The sequence below is a fragment of the Pristis pectinata genome, chromosome 8 (assembly GCF_009764475.1).
Source record: "Pristis pectinata isolate sPriPec2 chromosome 8, sPriPec2.1.pri, whole genome shotgun sequence".
Lineage (NCBI taxonomy): Eukaryota > Metazoa > Chordata > Chondrichthyes > Rhinopristiformes > Pristidae > Pristis > Pristis pectinata.
In genome coordinates, this window is record NC_067412.1 from 31,754,283 (window position 1) to 31,778,815 (window position 24,533).

General features: G+C 39.7%; 1 protein-coding gene across 2 annotated transcripts in view; it reads left to right on the top strand.

The window, feature by feature from the left end:
• Positions 1-1,318: 1,318 nt before the first annotated feature.
• Positions 1,319-24,533, top strand: part of prr35 (proline rich 35) — a 33,175-nt gene continuing 9,960 nt past the window's right edge. Inside the window, exon 1 of one of the 2 annotated variants that reach the window (XM_052021807.1) lies at positions 1,319-1,539. The gene's annotated coding sequence lies outside the window, so the exon portion shown is untranslated. The remainder of the gene's footprint in view (positions 1,540-24,533) is intronic. The other variant, XM_052021808.1, reaches the window with a different exon arrangement.

Genomic DNA, 24,533 nt, shown 5'->3' on the forward strand with positions numbered 1-24,533 from the left:
AGCTGAATTACTGTCGGTGGACACATCCACCAATTTAGGATGCATTAGTCATCACACCATCCCAATTGCATTTGTTTGGTGAGCAGCCTCATTAAGTTAGTTCCCAAGTGATGTCATCTGGACTTGCTCCTAAAAGAAAAATATTTTTTCTCTTGAAGTAGATAGAACCCCCAAAGGACATGCAAGTTAATTGCTATTTCTTTTTTCCTCAAACAATTTGATTTTCAAAAGATGGTGAAATTCTTTAATTAAACATGTTTTACATAGCTGGTGGGTGCCTCTAATCAGTCCAATCCAGTGATAAGCTCTGCAGTGTCAATTAATTTTGATTTGCAGTGTGTAGACTCCATCTGGAATAGAGTCAGGAATAAATAGTAATATGTGTGGTTAAAAGACGGAAGCACAAAGTAGTTTGATTCTGCACTGCAGCAAATTCAACTCCAATGCATGTTCCATGTGTTATTTTACTGTTGTATTTATCAGACAAGCTGAAGCTGTTGTTGTTTCAGCATCATAATGGAACGTAGGGTTTCACTTGTGCACATATATTTGAAACTTGTGGTCTTTTATCTTACAATAGATTACAGAACACCTTGTATTAAAGCAAACAATTGTTGCTTTGAAACTACAAACCTGCTGTCATTAACATCTTGTAAGGAAAGATACCATGAGATCAGGATTGTGTATCTACATCATCTTATACTTTACATGGTTTAATTTTCCAAGCAAATTATGACACTTCCCAAAAGCTACCTAGAATAACAAAGGTAGAGTTACATGGAAACATAATTACCTCCATCACATCATCCTGTCTTGGAATCATTTTGCCATTCTTTTAATGCCACTTGGTCAGAAGCCAGGAACTCACTACCAAACTGCATTCACCATATGGATTTAGTGGTTCAAGACGGCTCACCACCACCTCAAAAGGCAACTGGGGATGGGCAACAGATGCCTGGTGTTACAAGTGAGTGCCACATCCCCAGAATTAACCTAAAAAGTTCTTCAAATCAACTTTGAAAAGTACAATGAGCATGTTATTATAATTAGTGCTTGGTGCATTTACTTGGATATTTAAGATTTTGAACAGCTCACACAAAACTCTAAAGAAATAATGAATGCTAACAATCATCACATTATTTTCTGTTTTGCAGTCTTCCTCTGTATCAGCCTCTACTGAGCGTGCTCTTTCTCTAAGTGTTTTCCTCCTAGGCTACTTAGACTGCACAGGTTAGAAAATATTTTGAGTATGAACAGCTTTCAGCAAACAGTGTTTCTCCTGGGCAGCCTTCAGTCAGTGGTTTCAAATGCTGCAACTCCTGGGATGCTCCGACAAGTGTGCTTGCAAGCTGCCTCCCTGAGATGATTAAATATAACAGAAACATTTTCGTAGAAAATCATTGGAGAAGGAGCCAATAGTTAAGGTGAGAGCCAGTAGCCGTCAGCTATGACTGTAAATTCAATATCTCAGCTGCTTCAAATGCAAGAGAGAAAAAAAAGGAACTGGTTCCTCCATAGGATCTGGACACACAGCTTCAGGTACTCTTTGGAAATCATTTAAATAAAGTTATTTTTGGAAGGATTTTTATTTAATTCTAAATAAGGTAATTTCTCAGAGTACTGTTTAATATTTTCAGATAGATTCTGCTTCATCCATTATGTTTACATATGTAAATAAGATGTCAGTACATAAAATTTAAAATAATTTTAAACATTCTTAACTGACAGCCATTGTATTGATTCTACTTAACCTGCTCTGAAATGCATTTTCCTTTCGTTAATTTTTATGATGTGACATTGCTTGACGAACCTTATTTCTTTCCAAATAGATTAATGCTTGCAGCACTGGTCCTATTTGCTGTCATACTTCACACTTGTTTGTAAATCTTTTTTGTCCAAAATGTAACTTTCTAAATGAAATTCAGCAAGCACAGTTTGCATTTTGCTTTAATGAAAAGATCATTTGAGTCAAGTTTTAGCTCATTCCTTTCAGTTGTTAGTTTAGTTGTGTAAACTAAGATATTATAACTAAATTCACGAATGATTAGTAACTATCATTATATATTCTAAACAATTATTTGTCCACGCTCCAGGAACATTCAATTTGGCTCAATATTTGGGAGCTGAAAATGTAGACATAGTTCCTAACTAGTGGCTGCAGCAAATGCATAGACTACTGATGTGAAGCTGGCTGGGTGCCATCTTAGTAAAGGTGAAAAGCAAGAATAGGTCTGCTGGAATGGGCATATTATAGAACATAGAACATAGAACATTACAGCACAGTACAGGCCCTTCGGCCCACAAAGTTTGTGTCGTCATTTTATCCTGCTCTAAGATCTATCTAACCCTTCCCTCCCACATAGCCCCCCATTTCTCTATCATTCATAAAGTCAATTAGCCTGCAATGCTGACTTGATGCCAGTGTTGCCATTCAGGAGAACAATGTTCCAGCTAATGCTTTCCCTTAGATTTGCACCGTTTGAATGCACATAAAGCAGCAGGAAGGACTTCCCGCACTGCTCAAAACCAATCCCACTTCAGTCAATGCTACTCAAAGTAGTTACCAGCTATACACTGGTTAGTTGCTGGTTACTTCTGTCAGATATTGTGTTTTTGGTGCTTTCAATCAAATTTCAAATTTCAAAAGTCTACAGGCAGTACCTAAGGCTTTAAGACTACAAAGCTTTGCCCAACCCAGACACACATGCGATGATAGGCTTTCTTTTTGAAATTGAGCATGACCTGGAGAAAGAGTAGAGGCTGCGCAAAGCAGGGTAAACTGATAGAAGGAGGAAGAATAGGAAGGCCAATCTGCCAAGATTGTTTGTGGAACAATTCTAAAATCTGGAGTTCTGTGATGAACAAGGTGTAAGACAACTGTGCTGCATTAAGAATGGCCTGATTTAAATCTGGTACCTACTGTGGCCACAGTTACAAACTTAGAGCAGGACAAGGGCAACATTGCTGATGCTTGGGAAAGTAACTTCAATGTGTCTGGCCCTGTACTGGCTATTTCTGGGACTATCAACAATATCTTGCAGTTTGCCATCTGCTGTTGCATGCAGGAGGCTCTTCGGGCTCTCTACAGGAGCTAACAATTGAATTTGCTTTTCCCAGAGACGAGCAGATGGAAGAAGCACAAGATTCGCAGCCTTTGCCATGATATAGTGTGCCATTAGCTGCATCCAGATTGCTATATATATGTACCACATGTTAATAGTACCACACAATAGAAACTAGATATAGCACTGCCTCAGCATTCAGCTAGTGGGTGACAATAGACAATGAGATATGTAGTTCAATCCTAAGTATCCTGGCAGAACTCATTATGCCTTTACTCTGCAGCAGTTCACTGAGCAGCTGCCACCACAGCACCCCAGAATGTTAGTATTAACCAATAAGGGCAAAATAAGCAGAAGCACAGTAAAATGGGACATATGTAATTTAATCATTTCTCCTCCAATTACCCTTGCATTGTTAGTCTTATTGATTTGAACCCAATTACTGCAATGGTGTATTAGCAGTTTGCTTTTCTTATTGCTGTGATGATCTGAGCAGAGACCGTCACTTTAAAAAGCAAAACAAACCTCCACGATCTTTCCGCATTAATCACCACAAGTTTTTTTTTGCATGGAGGTTTCTTCCTTTAAGATGTACGATTGAACAAGGAACATCTGGGAAGCAGGGAACCCAGGCTTGTAAGACAGCACCACAGATACTGCAGTGCTGCCTGCAGATAGTCAGCCATCATGTGGTACAGCTGCGGAAGATCTTTCTCCATACACTTGTGTCAGGAAACCTTTGTGTTCGGAAGAGAGCATGCAGATGTTCCTGGAACAGTCACTCAAGATGTGGACATCTCTCTGAAGGCTGGCATTTATTGCCCACGTTTGTTGCTCGGTGATGGTGTTGGTGAGTTTGATGCATCTCGTGACTCAGGAGAACATTTCAAAGAGCTGTTAATAAATCAGCCATGTTGAGTAGACTTGGAATCTCAGAGGCTAGACCTAGTATGAATGGCAAGCTTTTTCTCCCCAAAAGACAGGAAGTCAGTTTGTTTGCTTTTTAGTGATAATCCAAGCGTTGAAATCTCTTTTTTATGATACAAATCTTTAACTTCTTGGATAAAATGCTCTTCACTACATGAAAGGCTATATTCTGCTACTATCCATGTCAACTGCAATACATCAAGGGAGAGATTCTGCAATGTTTCAATGCTTTCCTGTGCTTCTGGCGATATCCATACTTTTGTTTTTGCATGACCAGACTCCTGGGATCATTACCTTAATGCTTGCCAGTCAGAACCTTATATCTGCTCAGTCTCTGCTCAGGCACATCATGCCCCATGTTTGGTACCTCACCTTCCCTCCCATTCTATTATTTATAGTGAATCATCAAAATGATACCTGGATTTTATGGGCTGAGTTACATGCAAAGATTGCACAGGTTAGTAAAGGAAGGAATGGAATCTCTCACCAATCTACTTACTGCTGAGGTATTAGTCCATGACAACATCGACAGGAGAACCAGTGCACAGTGACAGTGCCACCCGACATCATGATTAGCGGAGACTAACCATGATGTTGTGTTACACTACCATTGTGCTCAATGGGATAGACTCATTTGGCAACTGAAAATCAGGCAGCCATGAAGTGACATGGGCTCTGGGCCATTAGCAGCAGCAGATTTCTATTCCACCAGCCCATGATCTGGCATATGCCTCATTCCACCATTCCCATCAAGGCAAGGGATTTACCATGGTTCAACGAGGGATGGAGAGGGGCCTGGAGTGGCATCCCTAAAAATGAAGAACTAAGAGAAGCTGCTTAGGTACATCTGTGCAACAACAAAACCAGCATGCAATTGACATGAGAGAAGCAAAAGCACAAGTGACAGACTAGATCAAACCTCAGCACAGCCCGTGAGAGGAAGTTGGTCCATGAAAATCCCCATCCTCAACAAGGTGGAGCCTTCTGCATAACAGCCAAAGACAAGCATGAACATTTGCAACAACCTTCAGCCAGAAATGACGAGTGGACAATTCATCTCAGCTTCCTCCTGTGCTCCCCACCATTGCAGCATAAACTCTGACCAAGAATGGTGGCAAAATTAGTGAAGGTTTCCTTAATTGTTCATTTTTTTCTTGTTTCAGACATTGGTGGTGATAAGAATGAGAACTGGGAGGGACAGTTACCGGTGTGTATTGTGCCCATTTTGTTTTTAGAGAAAATGCATGCAAAGCACACTGATTTACCAATCGAACAGTCTGGACCTAAGCTACTCAAGCTATGGTCCTACTGATAAATTTGTGAGTCTTTTTTTAAGCTGTCTTGGCTGGATACCCAAGATCTCTTATATATGTACACTCTGACCAGTCTCAACTTCTATCAACTGTCAGGCCACTTCCTTTGGATGGACACCAGTAACACAGTGTCAAGACTGGCCTCAGGAGCAGAGCTGCACAAAATCTACCTGTCATCTGTAATCTGTAAACTGCTGACTACTTGTTCCTTTCTGATGAATTTTTGTAAGGATCTTAACTGAAATCAAGACATCAGACAGAAGAACAGTGCTTGATCTTTGCCCAATTATATTGAGTTAGCACAAGCCATCTCTCTTATAGTATCAGCTGTATGAGTTTACTGAATTTGCTTTGCCCTTTCTGTAGTTTGATTTGCTTGAGAATTGTGCACAGTCATTTCATGGATAATAAATGAATGCTTGTAATTGTCAGTTACAGACTGTTAAATTTGACAACTAATTAAGAAATCTCATTAGTTAGTAATTTCCCACCTAAAGAGTAAGGCTTCAGTGAGCATCACTGCATTGCAGGTGCTGTATCCATTTAATTGAAGACTTCCATTCTAGGTATCACTACAAACCATGGTGCAAGAGTTCCACATTTTTTTCAATGAAACCAGTTAAATTGAGATAGAACTCCCTAAATTTGATTTATTCCACCACATCTCCTGCAAACGTCCCTGCATATTTTGCCCCTTCCCAAAACCTTTCTGCTGGTTCCCCATTCACTAGTTATTTTTGCCTCAAGTTTCACATGTTAGTTGAAAGAAGACAAGTTCTAATCAGAATTATAAAAGATTCAGTTGTTACCAAGATCAGCTGAGACAGAAAAAAATGGAGAGTTTAGTCACAAGCAGACTCCTGAAAAGTTGAGTAATAATGCAAAAGTTTCTCAGAGTGGTTTTCCTGTCTGGCGTTCAATCAATACAGCAATGGCCTTTATTCTGACTGTCTAAAGAAGTGTGACTTCACACAGGGCTTTCTGTGAGGGTTCAGAAGCAGTTATGGCAATACCCATTTCATCATGAATAGAAAGGGAGGGATAGGAAAAGGATGAAGGTATTTAAGATATTATCCTTTCTCAAAGAAAATGCAGGCAGCACTGTTGCTTTGCACTTCTGAAAGATATGTTATTGAGTGCAAAGTGTACTAGAGGAGTATATTTGACCAAAGAGGCAGTGGACACTCTCAACATCATCTGGACTCGTGCATGTGCTCAGCTTCCTATATTTGTTTCATCTATGGCAATGGAAGTAAAAAACCTTGCTCAATATTTGTTACAGTTGTTCACTATTTCTGGCAATGTTAAACTGTTCAGTATGGGATGTACTTGTCAAATGTTCAGTGCAATTTTTAGGAAACTGGGTAATTAATAGCTTTCTCAGCAAGGCAGCAACAAGAAGGCCATCCTGTTTTTCCCAAAGATTTGTGGTACAATACATTGGACTATCACGATCCACTAGTTCTTAAAATAATCCACTCAACTCCTTTAACAGAAAAAAGACCAACTTCCTAAAAGCAACTGATGCATGGCAACTTGCAAACAATCACTCTATTAAAGTAAAGCAAGGATTTTATGCTTCAATTTGTGAATAAGGGGAAATTGTGGTCCCTATTTATAAGATCCCTTGTTAGCCATCATTTAACCAATCTAATTACCTTAGCTCAGCTTTGAGTTCTTTAAGTCTAATTCTGCAGCTGAAAGGAATTATGGCTATTAAGAATTAATCACTTATTATCTGGGCAATTTTAGTCCACCTGTGCTTATATAAAAAGAGGAAATGATAAAAACACTCAATAGATGGGGTAGTATCTGTGGAAAGTGAAGTAGGAATAATGGTTCAGATTAAAGAGCCTTTGTAAGAATAGTGAAAGAGAATCCTAAAAAGCTACAGATGCTGTAAATCTGAAATTAAAAACAGAACAGAAAATTTTGGAAACATTCAGTAAATCAGGCAGAATCTGTGAAAAGAGAAACAAAGTTAATGAAGAACTTTAGGAAGAACTGGGAACATGGGGACAAAAAAAATGTTTAAGTTGCAGAGAGAAGATAAAGGATAGATGACTGGGACAAAGGGGGAAAATGGAAGAAAATGCCAACTGGAGAGTGAGGATACAAATTTAAAAAGTGTGAAAATGTGTGAATTGCAGGGCTATTGGACATTCCAGAAGGTCTAGCTGTGTTGATGGAGAGGAGAAAAATGAATGGATGACTTGCAGTAGAAATGGCCAGCTCTGATACAGACAGAGCAATCCAGTTACCCGAAGTTGTCAAATTTGACATCAGGCCAGAAGGCTGCAATGTGCCCAGATGAAAGATGAGGTTCTGTTCCACAAGCTTTATTATAACAATGCAGGAGATCACAAAGAGCTCGGGCATAGTGGCCATCCATTTGATCTGTTTGGTTTCTTTCTTGAAGAGGAAATGACTTGGTTTTAAGCTGTAAAGTGGGTGGAGGATGGATGGAACAAAGGGAATATCTCTGATGGGATGAGGACAAGGTTTTGCAAAGCCACCTGGTTAATGGACTAATGATGGTAGTTACAGAGAGAAATCAAAGGGGTGCATTAAAGCTGTGAAATGCAGGTCAAAGCTATTGCTAAACCTTAACCAAAAGGAGAATGTGAGATCATTACATTAGGCAGTCTCTGTAAAGAAAGAACCAAGTAGTTAATATTATAGATGGATAACCTTGTAGCAGAATTGGCCAGTTCTGATACAAACAGGAAAAATGAATTATCTAAAATGTGTGAATTTGATATTGGGTCCCAAAGATTGCAAAGTGCCCTAATGCAAGATGAAGTGCTGTTCCTCAAGTTGGGTGTTGTTGGAACAGTATAGGAGGACACAGACAGATGGGTCAGAGTGGAAGTTAACTAGAACTCGGGGTTACTGTTGCGGACAGAATAAAAGTGTTGTGTGTTATTGAAAAGTTCTTTGCCAGCCATACCTGTATCCTACTCTCCACTCTTCATGTCTAATTTCAATATCAGAATAACACTTATTTCACTTAGCAAAAAATTGAATCTCTCTTTATCCTAGCTCCTTTTTGAATTGCAGTTTCAAACTGTTGCATGCTGGTTCTACTTTAAGACGAGTCCACTTTTAAAATGCCGCATACAACCCTCGTTAAGTATTTCTCCAGGTCCATGCAGACCACACATATGTTCCAGACTGTCTGGCACAATGGGCCAATCTCTGGTAGCATTTATACCTTTGGTTTTGCCCAGCAATAAGGAAATAGGCTAACATCAGGTTTCCTAAAAAGGGAATTAGCGACAGAGGTCCTGAACCACTGCACACATAGCTGAGGGTTACAGGACCAGCAGTTTAGGGATCCACTGTTGCAGTGGGACCTGATACATATCAAATCTGACACATACATAAGTATAGTTGAAGCAGGAGTAACCAGTCAGTGGATGCAAGTGGAACCTAATGAGTGGTTAATTTTCCACCTCTCTTGGCTGGCACATAGTAACTGGTTATAAACCAATAATGAGACTTTTTGGTACATTAAGTGCTGATGGTCAAAATAGCAACTCCTGGAGGTATTAAGACATTATCCGAACTATGTTATAGCTCTAACGCCAATGGCGTTATCCCTGTTAGTCACAAATTCCATACAAATCTTTCTCCCATCATTCACCACTCATCAGATTCCTGGGAAACAGAATAAGCATACTGTCTGTGTCCAATCCTGTACCTGTAACCTTCTGAAGCACAGCCATGGAAGTGCATAGGTTGATATATTCAAGTTCTCTTTCCATTTGCAATGGGAAAGCGCTTTGCCTCTACTCAACAGTTGGTTTAAATAACATGCACAAAATAAAGGCCCTCGACCAAGCTTCCTTCACTATACTCTGAATAAATGTTCACAATCACATCCTAGAAAATGTAGACTATTTTTCATATTTCGGAAGCCGAAGCAAATAGCGATTAATAGAATTCCCCATCACCTTCTGTTTGCAAACACTGCCTCTAGCAGTCTCAGGAAAAGAAGGTTTGAAGATCAAGACCTCAAAGCCAGGACAAAGCTTATGGTCTACCAGGCAGTGGCTTTTCCAATCCTCATGTATGCTTCTGAGATGTAGACTACCTACAGCAGACATAATAATGCACTAACCATTCAAGTCCATTGACAACAAAGTGAAACAATGTCACTATCCTTTCCCCAAGCCAACAACCCCAGCACTGGGGGCCCTAATTACACTCAATTGATTCTGATGGACAGACCACACTGTAAGCACACCCAATACTAGACTTCTGATTCTGTTTCAAGTTTTGTCGTAGCAAGAAATTGCCAGATAAACAGAGAAAAAGATCCAAGAACATTCTCAAAGCCTTCTTGGAAAATGTAAATATCCCCACAGTCTCATCAGAATCCCTGGCCTTTGGCCACTCAGAATGGTGAAGGAGCTTTTGGGGATGGAATTGAGAACCTTGAGTCCACTCATCAACTGCATACAGAAGTTCAACATAAATAATGGAAGGAGTGCCCCACCTGCCAAGCTACCCATTCTCCACACTGTCGAGCTCCCTCCGGACTCAGTCTGCAGGTCCTCTTTAGCCACCTCAGAACCCACAGAACTATGGTGGAAGCAAGTCATTCTTGATCCCAAGTGATGGCCAAAAAGAACTGAGATTGGGAGTTCACTGCAGCTTCTTTCTCCACACTGTCATCGGTGTTTCACTGTTTTCCTTTAGTTAGTTTCAACCAATCAACGATTTCAGAATTCTGAAATGACTTAAACAATATTTTGAGAAGATGGATATTTTGAGAATTATACAATATTTTGTTTTTTTTTAATTTTAAATGTACATCTCCCCAGCAAAATAGGCTGTTCCATCTATTGATGGATACTGTTTGCAAAATCTTACCACATGTCAAATTGAAGAACTGTCTGTCTACATCACAGGTTATCCCTCTTCAACAACAACAAAACTTGTTAAAAATATTCTGTTGTTACTGTTGCAAACCTCAGAGGACTTAATTAGAGATTTCTTTCCCCTTTTCACTGCAGACATCTAACTTGGAAAATATTTTGCACATCATATTTTATTGCTGTGTATTTTATTTATTTCCATTTCCAGCCCCAGACTAGAACCAAACAGATGGGCAGGATGCACATTATCCACCATCTCTGCCTCAGCTATTGTTACATGTTCCTCCTTCCAGCCATTGAAACTACATGAAATTGCATCACCTCTCTTTGGTATAGTCAATTACATTTCACTTGTGTCTTTCCTATTGGTGAACTACATCTGTCCAGCTGCTCAGATGAGCTGGGCCTAACATGTAGTCACTGTAATGGAGCACCATCATGGCAAGTGGGGTGCAATTTAACAGGAAGTTCTTTTGAGCAAAGTCTCAGTCCCATTTGAGGTGTTCTGGGGAGAGGGAGGGGATTGGGGCTGGTGTCAGAAGATCTTGTATCTTGTATCACAGACTGAATTGATGAATGGAGATGAGACAGATGGAATGGCACTATACCAGTCATATTTCTTGTGCCCACATGCAAGAGGCAGGCAGACAGTTCTTCAACTTAATGGATAAAAAACACAGGAAAGTGAGAAAGCCCAGCTTCCTCACATCAGAAAGGCTGGAAGTGGGTCAGAAACCCCTTGTAGACACCCCTTGTGGATTGGTAGCAGAAAGGACTCACAGTTAAAGATTCAGTAATGATCCCCACAATTATCACCCATCAATGTTATTGTTTATTTCGTATTTTAATATGATTAAGAATTGTTGTTTTACTTCTGGAGATTCATAATGTTGCCAGAGATTTAAAACCAATGTAATGACAAGATGTATCCCTAGCAGGTCTAAATTTATAGAAATTTTTTTTAAGTTACTTTCAATATTTTTTTCCTTTGGTCCCTTGGGATCAAAGATGGCTTACTTTCATTTTGGTTTGGTGGGTTCTGAAGTGGTTGAAGAAGCCAATGTAGCAACCACAGACTGTTCCACAGATGAGATGGGAGGTACCAGACAGGACAGAGGGTGGGTACCTTGTGAGGTGGTGTACTCCCTCTGCCACTTGCATAGGTCTTCAGTGTGCTCCTGATATATGGATCTGGTATTGGTATTGGTTTATTATTGTCACTTGTACCGAGGTACAGTGAAAAACTTGTGATTCTCAACACCATCCCAAATGCTTCTCCACTTTGAGTGGTCATGGGCCAGAGGTCTCCAGAAGTCAGGAGGAGTGTTACATTTCTTCAAGAAGGCTTTGAGTACAAGCATGAATCTTGTCCTCTGTTCATTTGGTAATCTCTTCCCATGCTACAGTTGGAATAGAGATCTACAATGTACCAGTTAGAGTTCTACTCTTCAATTAAAACAAATAGTTATTAATTTATTGCATACACAAAAGATGGATGCTTGTGTATTGCATTAATTGAACTGATGTTCTGGGAAATGAGGATTGCACTGATCTCTCCAATGAATTGGATGGACTTCTGATGTCTTTAGACAATTATTTGATGTTCTGGCAATTGTTTCTCCATTTTCCCCCAGGGTCCTGACTTTGAAACACTAATGCTCCCAATGCACTAACTTCCTGTTGCTGTGACTGTCGTTTGTTCCCTGCCCATATGTGTCTCCATGCCACTTTTACCATGGCAATCTACTGATAGTGTCAAGAGAAAGATTACTTTATTCATTTCAGTGTTTTACACACCTACCACCTTATGTCTATACCTGGCGGTTTGCCTCAATATGGAAAGGCACTCACATTTCAACACAAGAATGTTATTGAAAATCATCCTGCTCTTTCTGAAGTATAAGGACAAATTTCCATGGCTGAGATATACTATGTAAATATAGGCCCAGAAAATCCGTAGTTGCTTGATAATTTGGCAGTATACTGATCACATGACAAATTTTGGAGTCACTTTTTATCACAATCTTCTGCCTGTTTTACTTTCTATTTTCATGATTTGGATGGGAGGATCTAACTGTTAAGCTTGCCATTTGTAGGCACACAAAAGCAAATCACACGCAACGTTTAAGGAGTCTAAATTCCTGTTAGCTTTGCCCCTATATATCGCATTCTGTCACAGTAACTGATGTCAAACACTGATGCCTTTTTCCCAGAAGTTAACAGACTGCCAGAAAGGAACCACTTAAGAGGTTCTTAATGACTATCTAAAGGAAAAAATAGCTATAGGATATGGTTGAATGTCACAGATATGATTAGTCAAAAGTGATTTTAGAGCCCAGTATTTGGAAGGGGTTGTTGGTGTTGGGGAGGCATTTTGTGCTGGCAGTGGAATCACACATCATTACATCCACAAAATATGACAGGGAAAATGACACGGCATGAGGATGAATTCTGACAGGATATACCCAGTCCGATTTCACAATGAGTGGGTCCTCAAAAGGAGATGTATGCAAACACTTCAAACCATGTGCAAAATAACTTTTTTTTTGCATGTTTTAAGTCTCCCAGGAGACTGATACAGGAGTAATATAATTATGCCCAATAGGGTCCATGTTCCCTTGTAATCCTCCAGTAGGAACATCGCATGAGGAATGACATCACTCTTTGTGTCCCTGGTGCTGAACTTGTATCAGGGTTGCTAAGGTGATTCTAACAGGAAATGCCCAGGTGATACAAAACAACCAGAGATGGTTGCCGTCTTGCTACACTCATGGAAAAATTGCATAGTGCTGAAAAACACATCGTTATGGAGCTGAAATTATAGGAAATCACCTTTGGCCCACATCCTTTTTCTTCACATCTCTTGAGAAAATTATTTTCTGTCTAAGAAAACTACTGAACAGGCATATTGAGTCACATTTTTGATCTCTACAGGAAGGGTTGCCATAGAGCCACATGAGTTCCCTCAAGGGGATTCTCCTGTTTGTTATTTTAAAAATGGAGAACAGAAGGGAGAGAAGTAAAATGAAATAGCATTGGAAAAAAATAGAATCCCAACCACTATAATAAACAACAGTGAGTATGTAAGGCACATGTAACTGCTTTATATACTTGTTAATGTAGGGTTTCAACCAGAAACATCGACAATTCCTTTCCTTCCACAGATGTTGCTTGACCCACTGAGTTCCTACAGCAGATTATTTTGTTGCTAAGTGCTGTTGTCAGTGACTTTGCTCCATTATGGCAGAATTATTCCACCATTTACTCAATGACCTATGGCCTTGATAAATTAATTTGTGAACTTTATCCACAATTGTGTCTAGTCACAGCACACCTTACAGACGCTTTCAAAACTGTGTTCAAGGACTTGTGCAGAATCAGTCAGGATGCCAAAACTTGCTACAATTACAAGGTCACCACTAAGATCCTCAAGAGATAGTGGATGATTTTTTGAAAGCTGCTATAATAACAAAAGTACAAGACTTGATAATTGGTTTATTATTGTCACATGGGCCAAGATACAGTGAAAAGCTTTTGTTTGTGTGCCATCCAGACAGATCATTCCATACATAAATATGTTGAGGTAGTATCGAAGGACAAAACTGAATTCAGAATATAGTGTTACAGTTACAGAGAAAATGCAGTGCAGGTAGACAAATAAAGTACAAAGGCCATGCTGAGGTGGATTGAGAGATCAAGATTTCATCTTTAGCATTCAAGAGTCTGATTACAGCAGGATAGAAGCTGTCCTCGAGCCTGGTGGTACATGTCTTGAGCTTTTTTTATCTTCTGGCCAATGGGAGGGAGGAGAAGAGAGAATAACTGGGTTGGGAAGGGTCCTTGATTATGTTGGCTGCTTTCTCGAGGCAGTGGGAAGTGTAGACAGAGTCAATGGAGGGGAGGCTGGTTTGCGTGATGGACTGGGCTGCGTTCACAACTTTCTGCAACTTCTGAAGATTTCAGATAATGAATGACCTCAAAATTGTATTATAGGTGCCAACTTTAGACATTGGGGTAAATGGCTGATGAAATAAGAATCAAGTAGGATCCACTAAATTACTGTCCATGTGCTGAAGGTTAAAACTAATCCCATTAAAACCACCTGTATAAAATAGATTCCACTTTGCAATCAGTTTTAATAAATCCTGTAATTTAATACCAAATTTGTAGGGAATTGTCATACTGCATTTGTTTGAAGGAACTCCAGCCTCCCAGCTTTGTTCGAGGGAGACAGTGAAGTGTCAGCAAAAGCATCTGCAAAATGCCGAGTTTGCTTGCTTCTGCCTCCACATGCCCGAGGCAAGCCACCAGAGTGTGAAGCTGAAACCATGATGAAGTCTCTTAAAAAGTAGGAAGGAGCCTTTTGATTAGAAATTACTGCCATTAAGCATTCTGACAAAAGCTGGTGGAGACAGAACATAATTCCTACCTACCTCCAAAGTCAGCTGGCAATTAAGCTGCTGCAGGCTTTTTTCAATGGTCCAGTAGCAAGTGTTATCTCATTTTTTTCAGTCCGTCCTAATGATTTACCCAAAGAATGGCCGGGAGTTGCACACCTGGTCCATCACTGAAAGATAGACTAAAAGGACCCATCTGTGGAGTTGACAGAGCAATACTGCAGCTGGCTGAAGTCACATCCTCCAACATAACTGCAGTGTTTTGGAGGACCATAATGTGGATGTTCTGTTCCAAGGAGAGGAATGGCAACTCTTTGCTCTTAAGCTTAGTGGCCTATTCCTCTCAACGCCTAACCTTCAGGTATTTATTCAAAATGATAAAGAATTCCCAATCGATCTAGAAGTCATAAACATAATAAGCAGGGATTCTTCTGTTGATCTGAGTTTTTGAGACCATGTGTCATAGAAGTATTACTAGACTAAAGGGATATTGTGGAAAAAGTCAGAATTACTTTGGGAGGCCTGGATAAAATAGATAATATTTTATCATCTAGAAAACCTTTTGGATGGATAGATATTAGTCACATGTACATTGAAACACACAGTGAAATACGTCTTCTTGCGTTACTGAGAATGTGCTGGGGGCAGCCTGCAAGTGTCGCTACGCTTCCGGCGCCAACATAGCATGCCCACAACTTCCTAACCCATACGTCTTTGGAATGTGGGAGGAAACCGGAGCACCTGGAGGAAACAAAACAAACACAATACATATGACAAATGATCAGACATCAACTGTCTTCTCAAGTTTCAGCTGTTTATTGGAATGAGTAGTATTGAAAATTAAATACTACTCATTGGATTGTACCCATTTTTCATGCACTAAAACATAGCTGCACTTAGCAATAATACCCAATCAGGTCTCGCATATTTTTTTTGAAATGTCATGACATTGATCAAAATCCACTCACTCATGGGACATATGTAATCCTGATCAACTAGATATACATCAGGAAAAATGGCCTAAGCACCTGGAGGACCAGAACATCCACCAGGTCCACCATAAGAAGAACCTTGGAGGTCTCCTGCTACGATTGACAATGTCCACACAACAGAACAATGCAGAAGGAAATTTCATGATTTCATGAGTCATGTTAAAGTGATCTGAACACCACTGTTTAAACCTGTAGAGTGGAGATCTTCAAAGAAGTGTATTTTTTTTGGAGGTCTAAGGTTTTTTTTAAGTGAGGTACCACTATCAGGAAGAACAGAGATGTTTGGTAGATGATACTGGTGTTAAGGATTGCAGTGTGGAGAGGGTCATTTGATCTGCAGTGCAAAGAGAGTCATTTGATTTGCAGTGTGGAGAGGGTTATTTGGTTTGTATTGGCAAATTTTATTTGCAGACTCACTATGAAAATCGCCCTTATTTCCCATGCCTGCCTCCTCCACTCAGCCAGGTGACGAGGCTGCAAGTGTTGAGCAAGGACATCCCTGGTAATCTTCGTCCTGTTCTTCTTTCACCTGCTGCTCTCCAGGCCTACCTCTTGGTCCTCAGTCTCCCTGCTCTCCTTGTTGTTTTCTCTCTGGCAGTAGTTGCTGTCTTTGATCGTTTTCTATTCAGGGCCGCACAACCAATGAATTTCCCACATCTCTTTTTGGCAGATATTGCAAGGTGTCTCTGTATTGATGCAGCCAACAAAATCTCAACTCCAGCAGATCTATTGCATTTTCCACCCCTCTCCTGGTACTTGTGTGGCTCTAGTTGTATCTGTGTTTAGCTACTGTGTTTGGGCTGTAGTGTTATGAGGAGCCTGGAAAGTAGCCCTTGTCCTCCATGGTCCACTTCTTTGGGCATTGCTGGCTGCTGAAAATGTCCAACCATACAGATTTCCTCAGGATGAGAGAGTCATGCGTGCTTTGCAGAAATATGGCATTCACCATCAGAAAAGGCTTCTGCTGTTCCACAGCAACCTGTGTCACTGGGGGATTGGAATTTTAGAACTGTTCAAATAATGATCCTGGTTATTAATGGGAGCCTTATGGGCACTTGTGGGAAGCCAACAATGCTGACAAGTCCCTATGCCTGAGATGGCACCTGATGCTTAAGCAAATTAAATAATTTCTTTGCAAGTAGTGGGTGACCTCTCGAAACCAGTTAGTGAGCAGCAAGTGGTGAGTCATTGCAAAGATCTGCTGCTTCTTTAAAAGCTCTCATCACAAGGATTTTGACAATTAACATGACCTTGTTCTCCATGGAGAGAGCTGTCCAGGCATGACAACATGGCTGGAGGTCTTCCTGGAGCATTTCGTACATCTCGGTGATGACAACCTCAGGAAACCAAAGTCTGTGACTGCATTCTTTATCAGGGAGGTCCAGGAAGGATGTGTTGTCTTGGAAGACTCTGTGGGAATAGGTGTTTTGCCATTGGAGCCCAGAAAGTGCAAGATTCTTGCTGGAGAACAATGAAGAAATCAATCCATTTTAGTCTTGTTTTCCTTTTAGTTAAATCTTAGAGGAATTGCAGGAAAGGCAGAATAAAATCGAAGGGGAGTCTACCTCAAATCAAAGCAGTAATTATTGGAAAACCAAGCAGGTTTGAGCACATGTCTAAGAAGGAACTTGTACTCCCACCTAAATGAATGGTAGAGTAATTGGACAGGTCCTTTATCGGTAAGGACACCACTCCACCTGACTCTTCCTCTGGCCAGAGGATCCACTGAAAAATTCTCCATCAATGTTTTCTGTCCTCCTGCATCATTCATTTAATGGTGATCCTAGTTTTAAGGACAATCGTATTCAAATTTGTAACATCATGCTTTAAGTAAATTCACAAATGGGAGCCCAGGGCTGAGACCTTGGCTATTTGTGTAAGCCATGAAATCAGATTACAGGTTTTAAAAACTGCAAGTCAAAATGAAAAATAAATTTAATTGTAAATAACTTTTTTTGAGAAACCAAGATCAAGGGAGCAAGCTTGCTGTTGGTTAGGTGACAACAAGAATGGCTTTCAACAGACTGAAAATGGTAGCAGAAAGGATAGACCATAGAGCATAGGAGTTCATGGGTTTATTTGTATTTATCTTTCCATTCACTGAATATTGACATCGGTGGCAATGCTGGTATTCATTGTCCATCACTAATTGCTCATGAACTGAACACCCAGTTAAGAGACACCCACACGGATGGGTCTAATGTCACATATAGGCCAGTCACAGTAAGGATAGCAGATTTCCCTCCCTGAAGAGCTTTAATGAACTGAATGAGCTTTTATGATGGTCCAGTAGTTTTGCAGTCACCATTATTGACAATAAATTTCATTCGGTTCCAGAATTTTAGTTATTTGAATTTAAGTACTCCAGGTGCCATGGTGATATTCAAACTCAGACTTCTGGATGCTAGCCCAGTAGATCCCAATAAATAAGTAAAATACAATTTCAGATGAGATGTCAAACTGCCTCATTTGTTGCTTTTGGCAGTTAGGGAGGAAGCTGACAATCTAAAGGACTATTTGAAGAGGACCAAATAGCTATCTTGGTATATTAGCCAGCCTATGTCCAGGAAATAACACCTCCACAAAGAACAATTATTACTCACTGGAATCTTTCTCTGTGTTATGTATCATTTTGCTGATCAAACCTCAAATATTTCTGGTCTCCATAATTACAAAACGATTTATCAGAGTATTAGTCAAACTGCTAGGTAATATACCTCAGTAAAGGATGAATTTGCAAGGACTCTTTTCTTTAGAAATAAAATTGAGATGCAAGCTGTTAGAGTTTTTTTTAAATTAAGAAGGCTTTTGAAAGAGTAAACATTGAGAATATGAGGTAATTTTAACTTCCCACAATGGTCGAGAGAGGGTGGGAGGCTAGTTAAAGATAAAACAAAATGGGAAACTTGGCCTCAAGCTAACTCCAATACTCATTTCTGCTTTTAACAGAGATGGGCTTGTGAATAAGACGATGTGTTGGGATTGGAAGTGTGGGGAGGTATTGCATGTGATAGTGGGCAGATAACCTGTTTGATTATTGGAGGCATGGCATAAATTTAAATATTTTGGGAAGGTTAAATGTCTTACATTTTAGCACACATCACCATAACCTTGACAAAAGATCCCTAAATGGGTAAACTTCATTGCTCCAGACCTTCTGTGACTCTGTTATGGACATTTTTTTAAGTGTGATGATAGAATTGCACATCAGACTTTATGCAGGGTCATGTATAGAATCATTGAACAGTCCTATAATTTCATGTATTAAATATATTAACTTTAATTAACTACAGCAAACAAATGATGACACTCCCACCTTCCACCATCCCCGCCCCCACCCCTCCACCTTTACAGGCACAGATCAGACACACAAGTCTTTAAAAAAGAGATAAGAATTTAGGTTCAGCCACAGTTCATCAAAAGTTTCAGGATCACAAATTTTCTATGAATGTGCAGTGTACTGACACACAATCAGTTCAGAAATTTTCATTAAACCGTTAGTCAATAATGCTCAATCAATCAGCTCCTGCTATGGTGAAGTAAAATGGGATAAAGAAAACATTATTCCACTGTATTTGCAATCAGCCATCTGCTGTAATATTGTATTGACTGTTAAAGTTAGCTTGTTATTACCTTACTCCAATGAAGCGTGACATTTTTTAGAGTGGAAAAAAATAATGAAAATAACCAAGAAGTATTTTGTTTTACAGTATTTGCATAAGCATTCCTCAGCACTAGATCAATGAAACTACAATGATCACAGTCTGCACATAGCAAGATGCAGAAATTGTGCTTTATGTCAATACAAGCAGTTTGCAAAAATACAACCCAGCCCCACATTTATACTGTATTTGTAACAATGTGAAATCAAGATGGGTTTAATTTTTAAAAAGTACTAAATATTATAGCGTGCATGCATGTGTTTCTCTGTAAGATGGATGCACGTACTCCATATACTTGTATTATTTTCACAAGGTATTATTAATAATAGAAACTTGTTATCTTTGGTTTTAAAAATACAAATCAACTGTAATGATGCTTGTGGTCAAAATGAAAGAAAAGAGAATTGGCAGAAATTTGGAACTGCATGCTCTTAAAATGAAAGGACTGGAAAGATTATTTGCCGCAACGTGATGGCATGTTGCCCTAAGGCTTTCTGCTGTTGTGAGGATCTTCCTGATAATACTCACTGAAGGAGAAGATTTTAAACAAATTTTTGAGGGGAGCTATATGATGCAGTGGTGGATCCTAACTCATTAATAGGGTTGGTCAATATAGATCCTGCAACTTCTAATGCCAAAATTAACTAATTTTATTGGAACAGGGCTCAAAACAATCCTTAAACATAGAACAGGATTAGGTGCATGGTTAGATTTCCAATAAGTTTATAAAATGTGTGCTGTAAACCTTACTCTTTGATGCTTTTCAGCAAGGTAAATCTCCATACTTTCCTAAATTCTACCTGAGTTAAAGAGGAAGGTGAACCTCCAACACTTAATGAGTCATGTCATGGGATCTTGCCAAAGAAAGTGACAGGAAACTGGAGGATTGCTCCAAAATACCTCTGGGGAAAATTGAAAGGATGCAGCTGTCCCTTTTACACCTGCTCCTCCATCTCTACTGCAACTACAGTCCGGGCAAGAAGCAACATGGATTTTACAATGGTAGGGACCGGCTTAAGATTGCCCTCCTCTCTCTGTTTCTTGCCAAAATCTTCTCTGCACAGAAAGCCTGTAAGGTTTTCATATCCCTTTAAGCTTGCCTCCAGGTGCTTTAACCACAGTGCCACATCTTCTTTGGATCTGTGGTGGAACACAGCTCACTAACAATGCTTCCAACTATGAGCCTTTCATGAATACACAATAACCTTCAACCCAGGAAACTAGATGACACTCATGGCAGAGTTGGTTTAGTAGGCAGAATGTCCATCGCAACCCGGAAATGTCAGATTAAGGAATATCATGCATGATATATCTTGCAACGGAATCCTTGCAAACAGTTGATGGTGAAGTGTTTTGGTCCTAACCCTAAATCATGAATAGGATATAACAATTGGGAACAGAAAAGAAAAATATTTTATTGACTGGGGCATTTTAAATAGGGAGATGATGTAACAGAGGAGAAGCGAAAATCTGAAAGGTGCAGAATGGGTGGATAATAGAATACCCCCTGATTTCCAGCATCACCCTAAACTAAAATTGGTCCTGTGTATCTTGATCCAAAAACTGCAGTCCTCACAAGTACATTCCAGTAAACAGAGTAAAGATCTAAGCTAACCTGAAGTGTGGAAAGTTCCATGACTATACAAATTGCCATCCTCTCAGACTACTGCACTAACAAATAAGGACTAATGGCTAAGCATGCTCTCAAGATGTCAAGCTACTTTATAGTTTAAATATTCTCTGGAAAGTAACGTTTTAAATGTGACTCCTTCATTGCCTACAACAACCTTCATCATTTGGCAAAATGTTTTATTAGTTATTCTCAAGATGATGATTACAGTCCTTGCTCAGTTGCCCTTGGATTGCAGGTGGAAATGGGATTTCTTGATCAGTGAGGTGGTGTTCCCACAGTGTTGTTAGATAGGGAATTCAAGGATTGTAACACAATGACAATAAAGGAGCAGTGATATACATCTAGTTCAGGATGTTGTGTAGGAATATCGAGATGTTGTGGTGCACATGCTTCTTTAGTCTTCTAGATGATAAACCTCACAGGGGTTTGGAGGTGTTATTGAAGGGGCACCAATAAATTGCTTCACTGCATCTTGTACATGGTACACACCATAGCTACAGTCTGCTGGAATTGGACAGAGTGAATATTTAGGATAAGGAATGAAGTGAGGACCAAGTAAAATATAAAAAATAGTAAAAATACTTTGTCCTGGTTAGCAACGACCTTCTGAGTTTTGTTCTGGTTGCACCTACCTAAGCAAGCCGAAAATGTTGCACCACTCACTTAACACAACTTGTAGGTTATGTCAACTGTCCATTTCCCTCCACAGAGGCTGCCTGACCCGCTGGGTTCCTCCAGCATCTTGTTTATTGTAGGTTATAGAGAGGCTTTAGAAAGCAAGGAAATAATTCATTTACTAAAGAAAATCCCACCCCTATCCTATTCTTGTGGCTATAGCTATTTTTCAAGAGCTTATTTTATTTGCAGACTATTTGCATATTAAATCCTCTAATCAACCAATATTGTTCTCAGCACTAAGCTGTTTTAATAATGAATTATTCAGCAATATGTTTACCTTTATTGCAATGCAAACATTCTTTAGTCAGATGGTTGAAAGTGGAAATTCAGCTTGTGTGGGTGGAATTGGCTTTTCTTACGATCCTAACTAAATGAGTTCAGGATATCCTACCCCAACTCATAGTGGAATACTTTTCATATCATTTCCTCAGACACATTACAAATCCATTGGGATACACTGATTTCCAGATCTACTGGGGTGACATTTATTGGAATGTGTACATGGATTTCAGTAAGGTGTTTGATAAGGTTCCTCATGGAAGGCTCATTCAGAAAGTCAGGAGGCATGGGATCCAGGGAAACTTGGCTGTGTGGATTCAGAATTGGCTTGCCCATTGAAGACAGAGGGTTGTTGTTGATGGAGCATATATGACTGGAGGTTGGTGACCAGTGGTGTTCTGCAGGGATCTGTTCTGGGACCCCTGCTCTTTGTGATTTTTATAAATGACTTGGATGAGAATGTGGAAGGGTGAGTTGGTAAGTTTGCAGATGACATGAAGTTTGGTGGTGTTGTGGATAGTGTAGGAGGTTGCTGTAGGTTACAACAGGATATTGATAGAATGCAGAGCTGAGCTGGGAAGTGTCAGATGGAGTTCAACCCGGAAAAGTGTGAAGTGATACACTTTGAAAGATCTAATTTGAAGGCAGAATACAAGGTTAATGGCAGGACTCCTAGCAGTGTGGAGGAACAGAGGGTCCTCCATAGATGTGATGTTTTCAGCTTATTAAATCCCTTCACAAAGCCTATCACCTTTACACCTGAACTCATTCTTGACATTTTTCCTTGAACACACACCAAAGCCAATACATCATTTTTGAAGTGCATTGAGCAGGCTTCCACACAGAGTTTGAAGTGAAGTTTTGGATGTTGCATTGGGCAAGTTCAGCTCCAACCCATATATAATTTTACTTCAGTGTTCTGATTTTAACAAACTATTTTGCCCAGAAATTGAAACTGCTTAGACACAAACTGTGACTGGCCAACAGGTGTTTTTCCTCAACAATCTACTGCTGGGGTGGAATGTGGAGTCACTAGTGGGAGAGTGTGCACCTGAAGATCAGTCAGGAAAGGACCTCCCTTGGAGGCATCCTCCATCTGGGGTCAGTTCCTAGCATTTGATTCAAAGGACTGGGACCTATTTAAGTAGGTACCCCAGAAGTGCTACAAAGACCTGTTTTGTTCAAGGGCCAGTAGATTGCATGCCACTGAATGCCATCAGGCATGTCTAGCCTTATCTGTATATTAGAATGCTCGAATCATGAAGAATTCAGAAGGAAAATAATGTAATCACTCAGTGCTCAGGGTTAGTTACCCCACAAACCACAATCTCTTTTCCTGAGTCCTAGGATCACTTCCAATGCAACAACGCACACCCAAGTGGCTCAGCTGCCTTTTCTAGCTATTTCAAATTCAAGCTGCTCATCTTCCAAGAAGAACTCCAGTTCAATTCCGATTCTTCCGCCCCGTTTCTTGAGCAGACATTCAGCTCAGCAGAAAACCAAACGGCTACAGAGAATGGTGATCAGGAGCTGGCAAGTCCAATAATTCCAAACATTCTTACATTGGAAATTGTACAACTCCTAATATGTTGTTGATCTTTCATTATGTTTAACTTCACATTGAATAGCGCAGCACACAAAAACATAGCACGACACGATTCAAGCATATTGGGCATTTGTTTGTTAATTGCATCTCCACGTTGAGAGACAGAAAGAGGAACGCTGCCAGGTCTTTCTACGTCTCCCACTTCTAATTCCATCATCTCCCTATCTTGCATTGTGTAACCGTACTCCTCGTACTTTCTTTTAACAAATCTGCAAGATGGCATGGAGTTTTCATTTAAAAAATAATCGTTCTTAATGCACTCCCCCATTTTATATATAAAAAAATCAGCCAACAAACCAATTAAAGTGTTATTATTTTATAACTGTGACCTACTATAATCACAAAATAAAGTACTTGAATGTAGATAGCACAATGGGTGATTCTAGTTTCGCACTAGCTCCAGTGACCCAGGTTTGATCCTAACTACCAGTGTCTTCAATGTGGAGGTTACATAATCTCCCTGTGAGAGCATGGGTTTCCTCCTGTTACTGCCTAAGATATGCTAGCTGGTAGGAGAATCAGAGGGGAGTTGATGGATGTTGGAGAGTAAGTGGGTTGCAAGGAACTAATTGGGGAAACAGGTTTGTTGAAATTGATCTGAGAGCCAGCATAGACTCGATGAGCCAAAAAGCCTCCATTACCACAACTTATTTAAACATCTGTTCAGACATGATGGTACAACAAAAACGTAAAAGTAACAGAATCATAAAAAGCAAAATACATAAAATGCTAGAAATAGATTCTTCTCATCAACTTATGGCATTCATTTGGAACGCTATTTAAATATTTTAGATATTTTTACAGTAATACCATGTCCTTTCATCAGTGTCTACTCTAAAAGTATATGGTTTTGGAGGTTGTTCCACGTAGTATGAGGTTGCATGTGATGCATGTTTAATGTAGTATATAGTTAAAGTAAATCCTAAAACGATTTAGTACATTTTAAATTTTAGTTGGTCTGTTGATAAAGCATTTTAGCATAATGGGAAAGATGTTATTAATTAATTATTTTTCTGCCATCTCTCATCACCTACTTCTCAATTTGATCTATATAACTTTAACAAGTCATTTAAATGATGCTGTCCATAATTAGTGCCATCA